The 19,836-nt window shown below is 36.6% G+C and overlaps 1 protein-coding gene across 10 annotated transcripts in view; it reads right to left on the reverse strand.

Moving 5' to 3' along the window:
• The window catches only part of ERC2 (ELKS/RAB6-interacting/CAST family member 2), a 542,890-nt gene that overhangs the window by 244,139 nt on the left and 278,915 nt on the right, over nucleotides 1-19,836 (reverse strand). The window lies entirely within an intron of this gene.

The raw sequence follows: 19,836 nt of genomic DNA on the forward strand, positions 1-19,836 counted from the left end.
CTGAGATGTAGCTCATGGTACTTTATGTAATGTTATACAATTTTCCACCTCAAGAGGAGGGAAAATTAGCCATCACAAAAGACTAACCCTCATTGCTATAAATGCACAGTAACATAGTATAATAAAAATAACAGCTATTAACTTACTATGCTGTTGTAATACTACAAAAGCACCAAGTATTTCCTATTGAAAAAAAACCCCAGATACTGGCAAAGAATGTTTAAAGAAGTTGGGTTTTTTTTAAAAAATAGAAATTAAGAGCATCTATTTTTCCAACACAGTATCTATAGTATTTGTCTCTCCTTTACTTTAGTTAAGTAGAGTTAGTAGTTAAGCTGCCAAAAAGAGGCCCAGAAGATAAAAGATTTCCCAAACCAAAACCCGTAAGTTTCCTGGACATAGGAAAGAAGACTCAAGCTCCTTATCTTAAAGGACAGCAACCTTCCTCCCTGCCCCCTGCATTCTCCAAATAGGGTTTCAAACAGAAAACAGAAAAGCCAGTTATATCCTCTGTCAGGAGGATATATTCTGGTCCCACATACTGCCCTTGGCTTCAGCTGGGTAGAAGCAGTATAGTTAATACAGATAGCGATCCACTATTATTTTTACTCAGAGTTGCATTTATAAACTAAAACCATTCTAATATTCCCAGCACAGGCTTATGGTTGAAAGCCCACATGGTCCCATATACACTGTAATATCTAAAATGAGTCTTGAAAAAACAAAGAACTGAACCAAAGCTAAGAGCATTGCTGTCTTTACCAGAGAAGTCAACTCAGAAATAAACACAACTGTTCATGAGAAAGATATTAGAAGCAGTAAATTTTCTAGTGATGAGTGTTTTTAGGTGTATAATTTATGTGTGCAAACACTCACTGGTGGTATGACCAGAAACACAGATATCATGGAATGAAAAGGAGAAAAAATAGGGGAAAGTAGAAGATGTGGATATATGCTCTACTAGGCTGATAAATAAAACTAGCAAACTTATATAAAAGACTAGATTGTGACATATTTTCACAAAAGCAAAACCAAAAACAAATGTTGTTGACTCAAGAATGAATGTTGGCAGGAAGCTGCCATTAGGTCTTCTATAGTTTACACTATATTTTTTCCTTCCAGACGCTGCCAGTGGGAGGTTTTATAGGATAATGATATACTGAGAAACTTATGACAAGCATGTCCAAACAAAGTAAAACATATTTTTCACAAAACAGTAAACTCTGATAGCTTTAAATCCATGGACCCAGAGGTAGCCTGAAGACTAATTATAGCAGAATTGTTAACTTGTAAAACCTGTTTAAGGTATTTAAGTATTCTTGACTTTTTTCCAGAAAATATTGTTATAACAGGAAGTTACTTCTAAAAAAACAGAGTTGAAATAGGAAAGGCGTTATTCATACAAAAATGCTGAAAAGTAATATGTTTAACAGCTTGATGATGGCAAAAGTAGACAAATAGCATAACTGGCATCAATTAAAAAATATATCTGGCATAGTAAACAGAATTTAAAGGACTGAGTAGGCATAAAACTTGAATAGTTTTTTATTCCTAGCAGCTGTCTTTTCTACATCGTACTCAGAGTTTGTTAGCAAAATAATACATGAGGGTGTACCTAAGTTTGAATATATTTAAATGTGTGGTGTAAATGGAGATCATGACAGTCACCCGTGCAGTCACTTCTGTAACTTTTATTGTACAACCACATGACTAATTCCAGAAGTACCAAAACCCTCTAAGAATACAAAAAATCCTTTTCATGTATTAAAACAAGTTTATCTGAGCCTGTATAGAATAAAAAGATGGCTGAAGAAGAACCAAAAATATGTTAAAAATAATATGGGTGTGAAAGATAAAATTTTAAGTTATTGGCAAGAGAAGTTTTTCTAATCTTTTTATTCCTGTTAAAACGCAATCTTGACCCAAGAAAAATTTCTCATCTGAGTTAGACAAAAAGGCCAAATCAATATCTTATTATTCTCCTGACACTTTCAGATAGAGAAGATGAAGTATGCAACATTTCTCTGGATACACAGTTCAGTCCCAAATATATGCCCTAGACTGAGTATTTACCACCACCTGAGCATTAGCATGTGACAAGAAGTTCTGAGTACGTGCATTATGATTATTTTCCTCCTTTCCTCCTAATATAAGGAATTAATAATTCTTTAATTTTAATAATCCCTAAGAGGGGATTAAATAGGACATAGGAATGAAGAGGTGGCTATCCCAATACAGAGGTGCAATTGAATTCTCAGCGGTGTCTTGGGAGGACAAAGATAATCTCCTAGCATATTTACATGGCACATTCAGTTACAAGCAGGAATTTAATTGTTTGTTCATCTTCTTCCATGATCCCAGTTAAGGAAATAATGAACAGGTTCAGCCTTATCCAGACACAACAGATCCATTCTGTCTTCCACTTGGTGCATAATTGCTCTCAGAAACAAAAAGGCTACAAGCAGCTAGGATATGGGATAGACTAATAATCTGACAGCTGTAAAAGAGTACCAGGAGCAGAGATTATTTGAGCAAATTAACTATATTTTTCAGCTACTCCTTTCGCACATAGTCCTAACTGTACTGATGGCATAACACTTGCATTCCATGTATATCATTCAGAGTTTAGTCCGTAAATTCTCTAAAGTCATTTTTCTGTTGTTACTGAAGTACTTCTTTAAATACGTATTGACTAATCTATGGTTTCATACATCAAGTAGACTATTTTTCATATACAGACTTAAATCTCGCTTTAAAAACTGTACGATGAATTGTAAAAACAGTTTAAAGTTATGATTGGCTGATAAAGTGAAACTCTACTCCATTTCACTTGGATTAGTGTGCAGCTGCAAGATATAAATTCTGTGTGAGAAACAGTACATTTTTTAATGCTCTTTGAATTATCATGTTTTTGCAAAATGAAAGACAACTGGTTTCATATGCAGGTAAGAAATATTGGCATAAGGAATGTTATTTGATTTTAACTGAGTCATGTTGCCAGAATGCATGAAACAGCTGCATGAACTGAGTATCTGCCTGAGGCTACAACTATATTTCCCCCATCCTTTACCACCTGTCTGTGCTAAAGTTACTGGATGCTGGTAGATATCAAACCCCACTGGGATCTTTAACTATCATAATTATGAAATGCATTCTCTACTATCTTATTGACTTCCAGTGGCCCAGCATTTTGTACTAGATGAGACAGCATTATCCCTTTCATTTTCAAACCTTTAAAAGAACGTCATAAATAAACTTGCATACAAAGTTACTAAAGCTATACTGAAAGAGTGACACTTAACTCTATTAAGCTTACTCTTTTCGACACATCTGTAAATTTATTAAATGATTACGCCAAGACCACCAAAAGGCTGATGCTCTTTTACATCACTCTTTACCTAAGGGTAGTGCTGATCAAACAGCTAGTACAATTAGGACTAAGGGGGGGAAAGGAAAAATCTCACTGTTGGTGGGGGGGAACAGGTAACAGAATACAGGGATGTTTTAATATTAGCTAGATATAGTGAATTTTGTCCTAGGAATAAAAATGGCTGATAAAATCTCAGTGCTGTTGAAAACAAAAGTGTTTTTGAGAACTCTTGGGGAACGGTTGTGATACTAAAAAACTAGGGAATGACAAATATAATTTTGCTCTTAACAGAAAAAAAGAAGACTGGATTATTATAGATAAGTCAGCTTTGATTCTGAGAATTACCGGAACAAGTAATCTGCTTCAGACTATTTGTAAACGCCTACAAGAATCAATATGGACTTCCCAAGAAGTTATGTCAAACGAATTAAACTTTTTCTTATGACAGAGTAATTGGCTTTGTTGAAGGACAAGAGTAGCAGTCATATTTGGTAACAAATCTCAAGATATTCACATAAGCAGGCTACAGAAAAATATGATCCAAATGAAAGTAACATAACACAGATGCCAAACTAGTTGGGAAGCTGTAGTGAGCCACCAACAATTCACTGTTAAACTAAAAGGATGTTTAAAAAATGGGATTTTGCAGGTACATATGATATTCAATTCTTTTATTAATAACTGCAAATACTAAGACTACAAATTTGCAGATGGTGTTAGTATGAAAAACAAAAACATAACTAAGACATCTTGCCAAACCTGAGAACTGAACTGGAAAAAAAATTACGATATGTAATAGGGAGAAAAGTGAAGTAATACACTTCAGCAGAATTAATCAACTCCACAAATCCAGGAAAAGAAATAACCAATTAAGAAGTTGTCTTTTTCTACTAAAGAAAAGGATCAAGACACTAAGGTGACAAGTCAACAGTGTCACGTTGTCACAAAAAACACACTATGGAAAGATGTATATATAGTAGTAATCCTTTTGTTTTCTTTGGCACTGGCAAGATCTCAGCAGGAGAACTGGATCCAATTTTATCCACTCAAAGATGCGAACAAACTGGAAAGACTAAGAAGAAAAGCAACAAGGACAATAAGAAAACTAGAAAACATAACTTCTATGGCAAGATTGAAAGAATTAGGGTCTATCAACTTCAAGAAGAGAAAACCAAGGAACATGATATGCATTTTCAGATACAGGCCATCACAAAGGAGGAAGAAAAAAAAAATCAGTTCACTGCAATGTGGATAAGACAAGAAATAACTGCCTGAAATTACAGAAAAAGAGACTCAGTTAAGATAGTAGAGAAATCTTTTAATACCTTTAGACAATGAATCATGAACAAGGTTATTACAAAGGTCACTAAGAACAAGCTAGACAAACTTCTCTCAGAAATAAGTGGTATAATTGATACTCACTTAGTACTATGGATGCTCTAGAAGATACCTTCACATCCCTTCCAGCCCTGTTTTCTATGATATTTTAATTTAAAATATATATAAAACCTGTTTATCTTATTTTCTAGCATAAAATGCACAAAAGAATTGCTAGAGAAAACATTCCAGACCTGACAAAAATAATTTGAAAAGAACCTACTCTCCCACTTCAGAAAGACAAACAACTTAAAACTATCTGCAATGAGAAAAGGCAGACTTTCAAGCAGGACCTTTCAGCTTGGAAAATGCACTATTGAAAAAGAAGCGAGAGACCATAAATGCTATAGAGAAGGTGAACTGGGAACTATTGTTCACTATTTCTCACAGCTAAAGAATTATGGGCACCTAAGGACACTACTAGGCAACAGGCTTAAAAAACACATAAAAGGAAAAACTCTTCATATGACATTTTAAGTTGCGCAGCTCAAGGATCTTGGGTAATTCTCAGCCCCAAAATGAGTGCCAAAAAATTTTAAACACTTTATTGATTATAAGTTCTATGGCTTCTAAACATGACAATACATATGCTATTTCCTGCTCAAAAGGTCCCTAAGTCAACTGGTAGAACCTGAGACAGTATACTGATGAAAAACCACTCTGCCTATTCTTAATTTTTCATGCCCTAATTCTTGTATTATTCTACTTCAAGTTTTTTTCTGCTGACCAGAACAAAAACATTAAGTATATGTATCTGTTATCTGATCCAGTGAGTCGGTTCTTAAACTGCAAAGATTAATGTGTTTTAATTGCATGAAAGAAGGACAGGAATGATGTCAAGGCTGACGACTCCTTCTTTGAAAACTGCTGCCACCAACTCATTCTCAATTCCTCAGGAACACATAATCATTATAATAATATGCACAGAGGGTAGCTGTGATGCAGAATTACAGAACTAGTTCCCAAGCTGCAGGGACCAATCACAAAAACTGCAGAAATGTTAATTAAAGCTACTGCTGTGCATGGCTCACAGTCTAATATTCATTCTGGGGAAATATCTAAAATCCACTCAGGTATGTCACACAGGTTACACTAATTCAGCCTCAAAGCATTAGTAATGTAATGTATAACCTTACATGGAATCAGATTTAAAAAAAAAAAAAAATCTCAGGGTGAAAAGTGCTTACAGAAATGTAGAAAGATTCATATCTGGAAGCAAATTCTCAGTCATTCTTCTGCATAGAGTGAAGAAATCACTCTTGGTGAGACCACTACAGTTCTTAATCAGCTAAGGATTCCAAAATAAAAAAAGAAATGTAAGTCAAATTCCTCTATGTTTCTACTTAACATCGAGAAAGTCCATCAAACAGTTAATGATAGTAACTAGAATAAAAGTACTAAAAGCACTTCTCTGTTTCATGAAAATAAAATAAATAGTTAGGAAAGGACAAAATATATTATAAATTGTAAAGGACTCACAAGTATTATGGTTAGTACTGAACATAAAAAGGCACAACGGAAGATGGAAGTTTGTGATCTCCCCACTAAACTGAAGAAGAATGACATGTCTCGTACCCTTCAGGAAAACTTTACTTCTCAGTGGCCAACTTTGTCTACAAATCAAGTTGTTTATAGAAATGTGTATTAGTTGCTTAAATACAGCTGTGAGTAGATAGATAAGAACCGACGGATACTCTTGGCCTTCTGGTGTACAGCAATGTGGATAGAAGTGCCCTACTGTAAATCACAGTATGTTACACTAATGCATGCACATTTTTCCTTGACAACACTGGAATTTAAAATGTATATATACCATACCATTACATTCATAATTACTTACTGAAGTATAACAATCATATGAAAACCTCAGGAAACCATTTGTGTCCAAAGACACTGCACCCCAGTTCAGATGGCTCATGAAACAAACTCATTTGAGCTGCCATTTTGGAATCTTTCCTTGGAAAGTAAGACACCAGCTGGCTCGATTATGAGCCTTGATGTCTAGAGTTTATTCTGGGCTTTTACAAGCAATCAGTGACTTACATCATGAAGTTGGTTGCATGTTCACAATATGCTGTTGTAGCATGGGGGTGGGAGGGAAACAGAGAAAATCATACAAATTATTCTCCAGGTAAAAAAGTTTAAGGCTTTTGTTCAGATGTTAAAATAAAAAATAAAAAAATTAAAAAATTCAAAAGCTCTATAAAAAATTAATATCTTTCACAGACTCTTACAAAGATCCAAGCATACTATTTTTAGCTTTTTCCTGCAATCCCAGATATTCTAAAACATTCTCGTACATATTTCTATAGTGTTTTAGCAAGTACAGAACTAACTGGTGGTATGCACAAGGATGTAAACCTGGGGTCTCAAACTTATTATATTAATCTTCTACTACCTAAGTCCTAAGTAATTGAGGAATTGACCTCCGCAGAATTTAAAGCACATCCTTCTTACTTAAGTGTTACTCATGCATTGAACAACTCTAGAAGTTCTGAGGCATGGCAGTACCATGTGCATCCATTTTACTTTTGCAGCCCAAGAACATCATTCACTATATATTCCAGTTCCGTTTCACATTTTCAGCTTTTGCCTGATAATTTCACTGCCTTCAAACAGTATCAATTTTATGGTCCCACAGAAAGAAATGGTTCATCTTTTCAGTCTTGGGGTCATTCTGGGAACCATTGTTCCCCTAAATTTCATTAAACATTAATTCTACCTTTCTTAAAGACTATGAAAAATTTCTCAACAATTCCATTAGTGCGGATTCCACCCAAATGTTGTATTAAGCCTATCATTCCTTCTAGATCTGTCAGTTAACTGCTGCTTGTTTTGTCACCAGATAATTTTTCCTGTAAACATGTTTTCTAGATATTAAAAAATATTAATTTATTATTATTTCTGTTCTGTATAATTGAAGGGCCAATGAAATCAGTGAGATGTCCTTTCACTTTAATGGGATAATTTTAATGGGATCAGTTAAACTGATCAGTTAAACTTCAAGTCCAAATTCATGCTTGCTAAGAGCAGGAGATGTCTAGTTCCTCAGTTATACGAGTTTTCTTGTTTGAGTTGGGTTTTCTTACTGTCTTTAAAAGACTTATACCTGCTTACCTTTTTTATCCTAAGCCACATTTTGGCTGTATGTGAAATGGGTTTCCAGACTGTGACTTTTGAGCCACACGTCTAGTGGATAGGTCAAGTAAAGTTCCCATGATAGCATTTCATTACACAACTGATAACAGTGGTTTGCAGTAGGGATACAGCTGGGTAATCTGAATTGCTGGCTGGGAAGGAAAAGAACCAGCTAAAATTATGAGATTGATTTATATGTCAGCTCGATGGCTAAAGCAGATTCACCCACAGACCCCCTAGAGATACAGCCATTTCTTATTTGGTAAACAATCCCAAGAGCCCATCTTCTACCTCCCTACTTTTGATTTTTCCAAGATGTAAGTCTTGTGGCTCCCATCTATAAAATTTTTGGTCCACAGGTTGTAAGATTAAGAAATACAGTCAGGTCTGGTATACGGTCTCACCCACTCTATAGACAAATGTGTATCTTTTACCTCCTTTCTAACATAATATTGTACCTTTAACTAATAAGTACAATGAGAAAAAGGACAGCTTACACCCAATGTGCTTCATTCCCATCTCAACTGATGAGATCAGTTAATGACGTATGAGGTGGAAATCTGGATTCTTGATGTCATTCCTGATTCTTCTATTCAGCTGCTAACTTTCTTAACTAAGTACACTGCACAGAATTAAGTCCACTGTCAAAAGCTACAGATTTGTATTGGTGCCCTAACTAGTGCTTCCACAAAGAAATAGACATTTTCATTGCTTACAGTAGGTATTTCCGTAAGTTAAAAAATAATTAATTTTAAAAGCCTATATGTTGGTAGCGTGATGTTTCATATAAACCCTGTGTATTTCTAGTATTCCATATCTCTTCAGAAATTTTTATCCCACCTCCCCCAAGACTACAAGTATTAAGTGCCTGACTCTTCTTTCCTATACAGTTTTCAGGGAGTCCCCTCACTGATGAAATGTCTATTTACTGAGCCAAACTGTCAGAAGTGTTAGTATAAGAGTGCAGAATCCTTTCACATGTTTATGAATCTACATAAAGACTTCACATGTAGAACCTTCTCTCTGCTGCCTGTCCCTGGAGAAGAGGATGTTGAGAAGGACATAAAATAAGGGCGGAATATAACTTTCTCCCACATATTCTTCAGCATCAGCATGACAGGTCTAGAAGAAAAACCTCTAGCATCTTCGTGGAAAGAAACATCTATGTATTCCACATGTAACAAGCATTACCTAGCCATATCCCTACTGCTTACAAATTCCACACAGATCTTTTGCTGAAAAACTAATCTTCACTTAGAAAATCTAACAGAGAGACATAAAAGGAAACATACTTCCAACTTTTTTTATTCTTAGTTATAGCAGAAACCTACTGGGACCTGCCCCCACTCCCCGCAAAAAAAGGCAGGGGCGGAGGCTGTCTACACTAACCTACAGAGAGAGTTCAACCACAGAGATGCACATAGCATGAAAAAGTCTCTCTTGCTAATCTGTTTCAGCTATTGACTTACCATGGGAAGGGGACACAATAATAGAGCTGCATTCCAATACACTTGGGATATACAGTCCTTGCTTTCAAAACAAGTAGCAAAAGAGAAATGATGTTGCTTATGCAGCATTCAGAATAACAAAATCTATCTTTTTTCTCCCTCTCCTCAGCTCCTGACTTAAACTTTTCAAGGAGCTTTGTTTTGTAGTTCCTCACCTAGTACCCACAGGTTCCTATTGCCATAGTTTACTGTGGTCACTGCTTTTCCACTTTCTTTTTAACAAACTGAAGGTAAATGGTTGCTCAATAATAGAGTTCAAAGATTAATTATAAACCTAATGCAAATTCACATTTCCTCAATAGCATAACTAATTCCAATTTTGGGGTAAGATGAAAAGAATTTCATCATGTGAAAGTGAAGAAGAAGATACTAAATTTATAATTTTTAGATAAACACTTGACAGTTCAACTGAGGATACTAAGTTATTCCAGTCCACAAAGCCAACATAAAAAATAAAACTATCATGAAACTGCATATATTGTCACAATACTGCACAGGACCGTAACTATTCTTTCCAGATAACATCTTCACAATACATACAATAAAATTCTGGAAAACTAAGTTTTCAGAATTAACCTTAAACTCAGCTCTTTGGAGCTGTAATATTTGGCTAAGGTTACATGTGAAGTTTTCAGAACTCTATAATTCAAAAATTGGCCGAACTTCTGCAAACTTCACACACACACCCCCTTTTTTTTTTTTTTTAAAGACAACCTGAGTGTAACGGGGAGAAGTTTTAGGCCAAGGGAAAGCTTAAAGCGTGATCGGTTTTGTAACTTTATAAATGGGGCCACAAACATAACCCCTTAATAATGTGAAGAATAATATGGTTTTGATTTGACCATACAATGTAAGAAAAAATAATGGGAGAGGAATTTGATAGTCTCAACTTCCCAAATCCCATATGGTATGTTTATCACTTACCATATGTATAGTGTCTGATGTGAATACAAAGACTATGGATTTGAGACGCTTTCTCAGACCAGCAGCTTGAACATATCGTATCTCACAGTTTCATGAGATCCAAATGAGATGCAGAACATGCACCATTTATTGTACAGGCACGGCTGTCTTCATGGAAAGTGGTATTTATATTACCAGAATTTAAGAGATACTTGTTAATAAGTGATAGAAAGAAGCCAAACTATATCCCTTTCTTAAACTGTTCAGTGTTTTGGATGTCTTAATTATGTCATTTCATATTCTGAAACATACAAGGAAGGCCAAGTAGCTAACATTATCACTTCCCCCAAAGAGACAAAATAAAATATTTCCAAAATGGACATGAAGACACCTCATCATTTCAGATGGTATCTACAACCTTTTTGTTCAAGTTCTGCTGTAATACAAAAATGAGAGACAAAACCTTTAGGCTCTCATTTTTCATCCCCTTATGTACGTACAGTAAAAAGACTTTTACTGGGTATAGAGACTCCTATCCATTAAGATTCAGAAATAGAAAAGCAGCTCTGGAAAAAAGTGTAAAGAAACAAAGAAACGGGGAAAACCATTATGATAATTAGAGTTGTGTGAAACTTGGCTGTTATGGTACATACGGTTCATCCAAACCTTTTCTTTGGCTTTGGTTCATATCCCAAATATTGCTTTGACTTCTGGGCTTAAAGGAAGCCAAAAACTCCAAGTGAAATGTTGCCAAATCCAACATATTTTTGCAGGTTTAGGGTCAAAACCATGCAAAGCCACAGAGTTCCTCCTACCATCATAAATCAGCCTGAGTTTGCCAAAATGTTCTTTTCTGTTCTGCATAAACTTTTTCACTACCCTCTTCCCTGTAACACTTAAGCTTTTTGCCATCAGTACTGCATTTAGTAACATGATTACATAGCTTCACAACTTAATGGCTTTCTAATTCTTTGACAGTTGTCTTTTTTTTTAAACTACTCTTATGGGTTTTGTTTTTAAATACTATCCAGTTTCCTATGAGTTTGCAGGGAGGCACAATCAAAGAAACAATCCTTGGTCTTGGAGTGGATGATGCTGAATTTCATTAGACTATTCACTCTCTTTTCCAGGCCTTTTAAAAACACACCAAACAGTCACAGCACAGATTCGTATGGGACTTTTGAAAAATATCATGACTTGCGAACCCATGAGGAATTACTTAATTTTAGGAAAATCACTTTGCCTCTTTACCAACATACTATGTTTAGCCTTGTGCCCACTAATTCTACTTTTTTAAAACAATTTCTCTTGATTTGTCCAATACAGATGTCATATGTAGAGGTAGCTTTCCAAAACTTACCTGGAACCCTTTTTAGAAACAGATGTCACATTAGCCACCTTCCAGTCATCTCGTAAAAAGGAAATTTTAAGCAAGTTATACACCGGAGTTATAAATTCACTTATTTCACCTCTAATTTCCAAGAAGTTTAGAATAAAAACTACTTGGTTCTTACAGCAACTTGGCCTAACCACAAGCTCACGCTGCTTTGAACAAGAGGTTGAACTTGATGGTCCCTTTCAACCTGAATTATCATCTGAACCACTGATCCTATGATGATGGCATTGTTAATTTTGGTAACTGTTGTGTAATCTCTTCTGCTGTCACCTCACTTTGAGATAAATCTTCCAATACTTTGCCCATAAAAAGGAGTTCCAGAAGCAGAAACTACCCAAGCTCCTCTTCTGTGAACACAGGAGAAAGACATTTCTTTCATTTTTTTGACCTCATGACCTTATTTTCTGAAAGCACTCTTTATGTGTCTTGATTATCTTTGGCTCTATAGATTCTCTGGCAGGCTTCTGCCTTCTGACACATTGGAAAATTACCAGTTTGAATGCATTTCATGACTTACTCCTTATTGTGCTTCATGCATTTCATGGTCTGCCTATTTGTGCTTTTTACATTTTACTTCCCAGTTTTTATGATTTTATTTTTCTCAACTGGACAAATTTCAGTTTTTTGAAAGTTGGGGGTTTTTTTTTTGCTTTTGATAGCTTCCTTTACCCTGCTGGTTAACTATGCTGGTTTCCCTTTGGTCTTCCTAAATTAGTTTTTGATAGGTGGTATCCATTTCCTCTGAGCCAATATAATTTTCTTTAAATAGCCTTCATAATGCCTGTAAAGCTCTTACTCCTTTGACTGTCCTTTTTAATTTCTTTTTTACCATCTTCCTTATTTTTGTGCAGTTTCCTTTTTTTTTTTTTTAAACAGATACAATGTATTTCTTGGTTCTTGTAGTTCCAGCATGCTTAGTGAGTCCAGGTAAAATGTCAAATGCTACAGCATCAGTCTCAGTCCCCAGTTTTTTAAACCAGGTTTCAATTTCATTTTATTTAATCAGCATAGGCTAATATTCAGTTTGTTTATTTGACTGAAAATACTAAACAACTACAGAAAGTATAGTATCAGCAGTTAATACCAGCGGTAGTCACCACAGCTGTACAACATTTGACAACATAAACATAAGATGTATTTTGCTTGCTTTCCAGCTTTATCTCACGAATCATGAAACTTCGTTTAGACCAAGAAAAAAGAGAACTCGCAAGGTTCTCTGAATAGGGCATCCGTCAAGGATGTTGCAGTGGTTTATGAAGAATGAGAATGTGTTGATTGTTAATATCTATGGATGCACAAAACAGAATTCTTTAGGTATTCAACACTGGGAATCAAGACATAAATATGAAGACATAATACTGCCAACATACATAAAGATGTTTGGATCATTTAAAAGATATGAACAATAAAGACAAGGCTTTGTGTGAATATTAACAAAGTGTTTGACAAAACTACATGACTGAGAAAGTGTAGAGGAATAAATACAACCTTTTATATACATAAAACACAAATCAGAATAAAAATCAAAATTGGGTCAAATTTTAGATTTATATACTTTTTAATATTGGAAAAAATTTTCAGATTGCAGAAAAAAATGTAACAGCAATATGGATACTGAATGTGACTGAGGCTAAAAGCCTCAGAAAATTCACATTCTCTTAAGCAGACTTCCATTTGTTCATAATTCAAATATGAATTCTACCAAAGAGAAATTCTTTCCAGAACACACACACGCAAAATCACTTTTTTTCCACAGTTTATAACTTCTACATGTATGGAAGTAGTCTACAAAATTTCTTAAAGGTAAATAAATTTGTGGCATTCAGGATTCATACTAGGATGTATAAGTTCACATATTCATATTACTGACCTAGCTTGATTCAAGTTTTGTTCAATTATTACATTAAAAAGGTAGTGGAAGAGTTGGGGGTTTTTTCCTTCTGAATACATATTCAGTACTAAACGTCTCAAATTTTCATGAAAATACTGAGCTATTTTGCAACATCCTAACATTCTGAAAAACATTTAAGTCCTCTGTTACTAGCTCACTGAATTTATTATTGATTACACTTTCCTTTAAATCACAAATGCTATAGTTACATTCTGCCTGATTTAGTGACTTTCAATCACTATATGAAACATCTGGGCAGCTGGTTTTTACTCAAGAACTAGTCTTGGGAACAATAAATTTGAGGGGGAAAAAGAAAATTTAAAAAAAAAGGACAACAAAACAAAACACACACCCTATCAGAGACTCTTCAGAACCTTGCTAGAAGAGACAGATAGGTTTATACTTGCTATATCCATATCCGGGTTAGAGGACAGATGGCCACTGCACATGTGGTATAACCTGTGAAGGAGAATTTAATACATGTGCACCAAACAGTGTAATTACAGCATTAATCCTGGAACAGGAGCAAGAAAAAACATCTGTAAGGTGAATATGTAAATTCATATTTTATAATTCATATTATTAAATTAGGGAAAGGGAGGGGCCCATCTTTAAAAATTTAAAAACTTTTGAAACAAGTTTTCTAATTTCTCGTAAGACTCCTTTCACGAGGAAGAAGTGCAGCAAAACCACAAGCAAATGTGCTGTAATGCTTCAAGGTAGCTGTGTAGGTCATTTTCAACACATGCAATTGAGTCTACCCCCCAGTAGTTGACTGCATGTATTGGCTTTGTGTGGTAAGGTTTTGGTAGCGGGGGGGGTTACAGGGGTGGCTTCAGTGAGAAGCTGCTGGAAGCTTCCCCTGTGTCTGACAGAGCCAATACCAGCCGGCTCTAAGACGGACCCGCCGCTGGCCAAGGCCAAGCCCATCAGCGACAGTGGTAGCGCCTCTGTGATAACATATTTAAGAAGGAAAAAAAGTTGCGGGGCACACAGAAACAGCAGCTGGAGAGAGGAGTGAGAACATATAAGAGAAACAACCCTGCAGACACCAAGGTCAATGAAGAAGGAGAAGAAGAGTGTGATGAGTCCCGCCCCTGAAGAGGATGAAGCGGCAGAGATAACATGTGATGAACTGACCATAAACCCCATTCCCTGTCCCCCTGCACCACTGAAGAGGGTAGGTAGAGAATCCGGGAGTGAAGTTGTGCCCGGGAAGAAGGGAGGGGTGGAGGGAAGGTGTTTTGAGATTTGGTTTTATTTCTCATTGCCCTACTCTGGTTGATTGGTAATAAATTGAGTTAATTTTCCCCAAGTTGAGTCTGTTTTGCCCATGACAGTAATTGGTGAGTGATCTCTCCTGTCCTTATCTCAACCCATGAGCCCTTTGTTATATTTTCTCTCCCCTGTCCAGCTGGAGGGGGGGGGTGGGGGGTGGTGATAGAACAGCTTTGGTGGGCACCTGGCATCCAGCCAGGGTCAACCCACCACACTGCATTAAAATCAACATTACATACTTCAACAACTGAGCATGAGAGGACAAAGCTGCACCTATATATGAACTTCAATGATGTATATTCCAGAATGGTAAGAAAGCTGATTTAAATGAAGAGACACTTATGTCTGTGTCCTTTAACTAAATCTACTGTAGTTGCAGTCTAACACAAACATAGATTGAAAGACTACCCATTTAAACTACTTCTTCCTTTCTCAGAAATTTCAGGTAGAAATATTAATCTGATAGCTCTTCATTGTAAAAGATAGGGAAAATAAATATAGCATATAGTAATACTTCAATTACTTAAAATGGTTTAATTGAATGATTACTATTCAACTATTTTAAATTAAGACATTATTTTTATGTAAAGTGTTCCCTTTTTGATCTTGAGGGTATTGCTTTGTATTAGAGTGATGTTTCCAGCTGAGATATACCTCAGTGGTACAGGGTATTTCTGGTAGGCACTGCCTGGCTAAAATGCTAAGAGTGGAGACAGACAGAGAAAACGATGTACAGAGGCTCCAGAAAGTCTTCACCTTTCAGCACTTACCCTTACAGACTGAAGGATTCCTACTCGGTTTTTTTGGTTTTTTTTTTAGATGTTCTGTATGAAATAACTTGGTCAAACCAACAGTAAGGTGAAGGAAACAGTTTACATAATATGCCATACATCTGCCACAACTACGTTGTAGGTTTACCTGTCTCCATCCCTGCTCCCTGGACAGAGGTCGGCCCTTGGCTGTCAATATCTCATCTCTTGAGTGGACCTGGAGGCAGCCAGTTATTCCCAGTCAGGCATCTGGCCCCATCTCCTGCTCCTCCTGACTGGTTCCCCGATGGCCCTTGGACCCAGGTCATCACTAGTCATGCCTAGGCCTGTGGATAGACCCTGTTGCCAGCACGCAGTTCTGTCCACCATGTTGAGGTCCTGTGGGACTGGACCAGCTGGCGACGGCACAGCCCATACTTGGGTGGCCTTGTGCTCCCAGTCCCTGAGGGGGCAGCTGCCCTGCAGCCTGGTGGTGAGCCCTGGCCTGCTGCAGTCCTGCGCCACGGAGCCTGTCTGTGTCCCTCCTCCTGTGGGCCCTGGGCTCTGATCTCGCAGCAGCCGACCCCCTGCCCAGCCCCAGTCAGCGTGTGTGCGTGTGTGTGTGTGTATTCCCAGTGGCAGCTCAAACACCAACTCCCCTGCACCAGCTGCAGGCCCCTAAGCCATGTCCCTGCCATGATGCTGACCCAGCTCCAAGTCCCCTGTGCCACCTCCCTGACCCCTGCAACAGCCCACTGACACCCCATGGTGAATAGGTCACTTCACAGCCAGTGCTCTCAGAGGGTGGGAAAGGGGAGGGGAGGGGGACGACTGCTGTCAGGGCCCTGGGGGCACCAACAGGTCTTAATGGCCCTGACTGGCATCACCCAGGACTTTCCCCCACCCCCTGCCTACAGGCCCTGGATCTCCATCTCAGCTCAGCCCTGTGCCCACTCCTATCCCTGGTCCTGCCTCCTCGATCCCCTCCAACTTCAGCTGCAGCTTGCTCTTTAGCATGATCAGCATTAGTATCCAGATGTTTGTGTATGGTCCCTGCTTCCCTTCTTATGACCAGGAGAGTGCTATTGCAGGATAATTCTGCGCTGAGAAGTTGCAGAAATAAATATTCTTCAAACACCTTTGCATGTACTTTATAATGTCCTGGCTTTTCTAAGTACCACAGCAAAGTGAACGGGGAAATCATGATTCGTGAGATCATCCAGGACAACAATTATATGAAATTTTCCCTTTTAGCTTTTAAGAAACATTTTCAGGATTTGAGATAAATTATTTCACCTGTCTACTAGATAATTTGATACATGTTTTAATTTAATAGGTACTTTATACATGTTTCAATTAAGCAAGGAAAGAATGTAATCTGCAGTTGAAAATTGGAATAGAGCACCTTAGAGAACCAACAATATGCAAGTTAGCTTATGTCAGGCAGCTAAATATAGCCAATAATTCATATCCTACCACAATGGATTTAGGATAGCCTCATCCAGGTATCCCATGAACATATTTACAGCAAATTTTCTAGGTCAGAAGCTATCAGGTGATGTTTTATATGCTAGCTTTCTAGTATTCTTGTGATATGCTTATTTCACATTTAGAGAAAAGATAGAAAAGAGAAGGAGTTTAAGATACAAGTTATACTGCTGAGAGCACTGATTATTTTAGTGTTTATCATATTCATAAGAAAAAGGTGAACAAAGCCATCATGCATATGCATAAAGGATCGAGGCCTATGCTGAAAGCACAAGAACCAGACAGCAGCCTTCTAGCAGTCTTTTCTAATGTCTGTATTAAGAGAAGTAATGGTATTTGCTAGGACTTGGCAGCCAAATGTTCTTATAAAAGAACACCCAGACAGAAAGCCAATCTTGACAAACCTTACAGCTGACTGCGGAAGGACTTTCTCACAAATTACAACTCCCATCAACAGATCAGATGTAAATGATACATGACAATGGACTGTTTCCATTTGTACTTGAGATCTGCTTTCTCAATGACCTTTCAAGTTTATTTTTCGTCTGTACAGGGGTTTTCTTAATTATTTTTCTCTTCATGTGAGAAATCTTTGCCTGACAAGGCAGTGGCAAAATTCCCATTAACTTTACTAGAGCCAGGAATTCACCCCATATGCAGGAAAACACAAAATTCTTTCTTCAAAATGAAGGGACTATAGCACTCATGTGACACACTGTTCACATTGTTATAATGTCCCTTTGAAGTTGGAAAAAAAAAAAAAAAAAAAGAGGGGGGATCATATACACCTGGCTTTTATCTTTGTCATAGCTTCTACATGGGTAAATTATGATAGTTCTCAATACCACAAAGGTATGTGACAGCTAAAGAGTAGGTGTCAAATGCTTCTTTCATTATGCCAATACGAAACTGTGAAAAGAAACATGACTGGCTGATACCAAGTAACACTGCTTAATAAAACTCCACCCGACTAAAGAACAAATGCATTTGTAAAAGCATTTCTAACTCATGTCACTAAAATATCCACAGAAATACAAAGAATAACTCAATATATATTTTTTAGAAGGCAATATGAAAAAATTCTGCATTCTGTGCATATTTTGGGTGTTTAAGATTTAAAGTTAACATTTTTATAGATCATCTACATCGAACTAATATTTTAAATAAAGTTCATTTTTCCCTATTGACAATTGTGAAAGGTGTCACAGAAAAAAATCTCCAATTGTATTAATACATTTATTTAGTGAAAACATTGGGACTTCAACAATATCCATAACCTATCAGGCTTTTTCAAGGTATTTCTAGGGAAGGAATCTTTTTCAAATGCAGAAAGCTGAACAGACTGTTTCCCAAGGAAAAAGAGAAATGGAAAAATACAAACAGAATTAGAGGATCAAAGAAATGCTTGTTAAGGCAGTAAGGACCCTAGCTGTAACTTGAAAGAACAGCCTTCTATAAAATTTAATGTACTGCACTCCAGTGTTGTTTGTTGTTGAATTATCTGATTATCTTGATAATCCAGGTTAAAAAGAAAGCTGAATCCATTGCAAAAGAAATCTAAACCGCAAATAGCAGTACTCTCTTCTTTTTCTTTATATGCAGCTATTATAGACCATCCACAGAGAAGCGGGAGACTAGTAAAACTGGCTAGTTGCTACAAAATAGTTAACGTGGTATGTAGTCTTCCTCGTCCTTCACATGCTAAAGACCAATCTTCCAATCACTCACTGGACCAAGAACTGTATCAAATTCACGTGCACTAAGTACCTCAATCAGTATCAATTCATTAGCAAACGTTTTTGGTATCAGGAGTAACACACCACTTCAAAATCTTATCAATTAACAGTTCAGACCAGTAAATGGAATACTGGATAGACTAAAACTTAAGTCTATGCTCCTTAATGGTGCCCATCAGCCATCTGGACACCTTGTGCGTAACCTTTATTCCTTATGCCTCAGTTTCTTTCAATGTATTTGTTATACCTCTATTCTGTAAAATACTTTGAGATCTATTAATAAAGCATGCTTTGACAAATGTGTGGTTTCTTAACTGAACCCTTAAAAGTTTTACCTTTAGTCACAAATGAGTATTTTCTGGCAGCCTGTGCGTACGATTTTAGCTTGCATGTATTGCAAAATAGCTAGGAACCTGAAATGTTAACAATTTACTCTCATACTTCCATGGTTACGAAGTCAATACCTGATACAACTTTGCTCTAAGTGACTACAAATTTCAGTAGGTGGCCAATACTTGTTTGTTTCCAATTGGGTTTAATCTGATCACATAATATTTAAATTAGAAGTGAAGTATATTTTCTTTAACTCCAAGATCTGATGATTCAGCTTCAGATTTGAAAATCACCTCCTTTTTCCCTGATTTATCTATTCTACCATGACTAATCCTGCCCAATTAAAACCAAACAATTAAAAAAAAGAAGGGATTGGCAAAGTGTAACAGTGAAATTTGGTCCCAAAATCTTTTTTAATGAAATCTATCACATGAAAGCTTCTCAAAGTAAAGATGCATTTACAATAAATAATTCTAAGAAAACTTTCCAAAGTAGGAGTGTTCTATACAAGATTATGTAAAGAAGCACCTTTACCTCCCTTCTCTTTCCACTCTGTAACACAAGGTAGTCTGTAAGTAATAGTGTATAAGTCTACTACAGAACACTTGTAATGAGAGATAAGTGGTATAAATCTGGCTTATTAGCAACCAACCAAAATAATTCTACTTA

Source organism: Harpia harpyja, chromosome Z, assembly GCF_026419915.1.
Source record: "Harpia harpyja isolate bHarHar1 chromosome Z, bHarHar1 primary haplotype, whole genome shotgun sequence".
Classification (NCBI taxonomy): Eukaryota; Metazoa; Chordata; class Aves; order Accipitriformes; family Accipitridae; genus Harpia; species Harpia harpyja.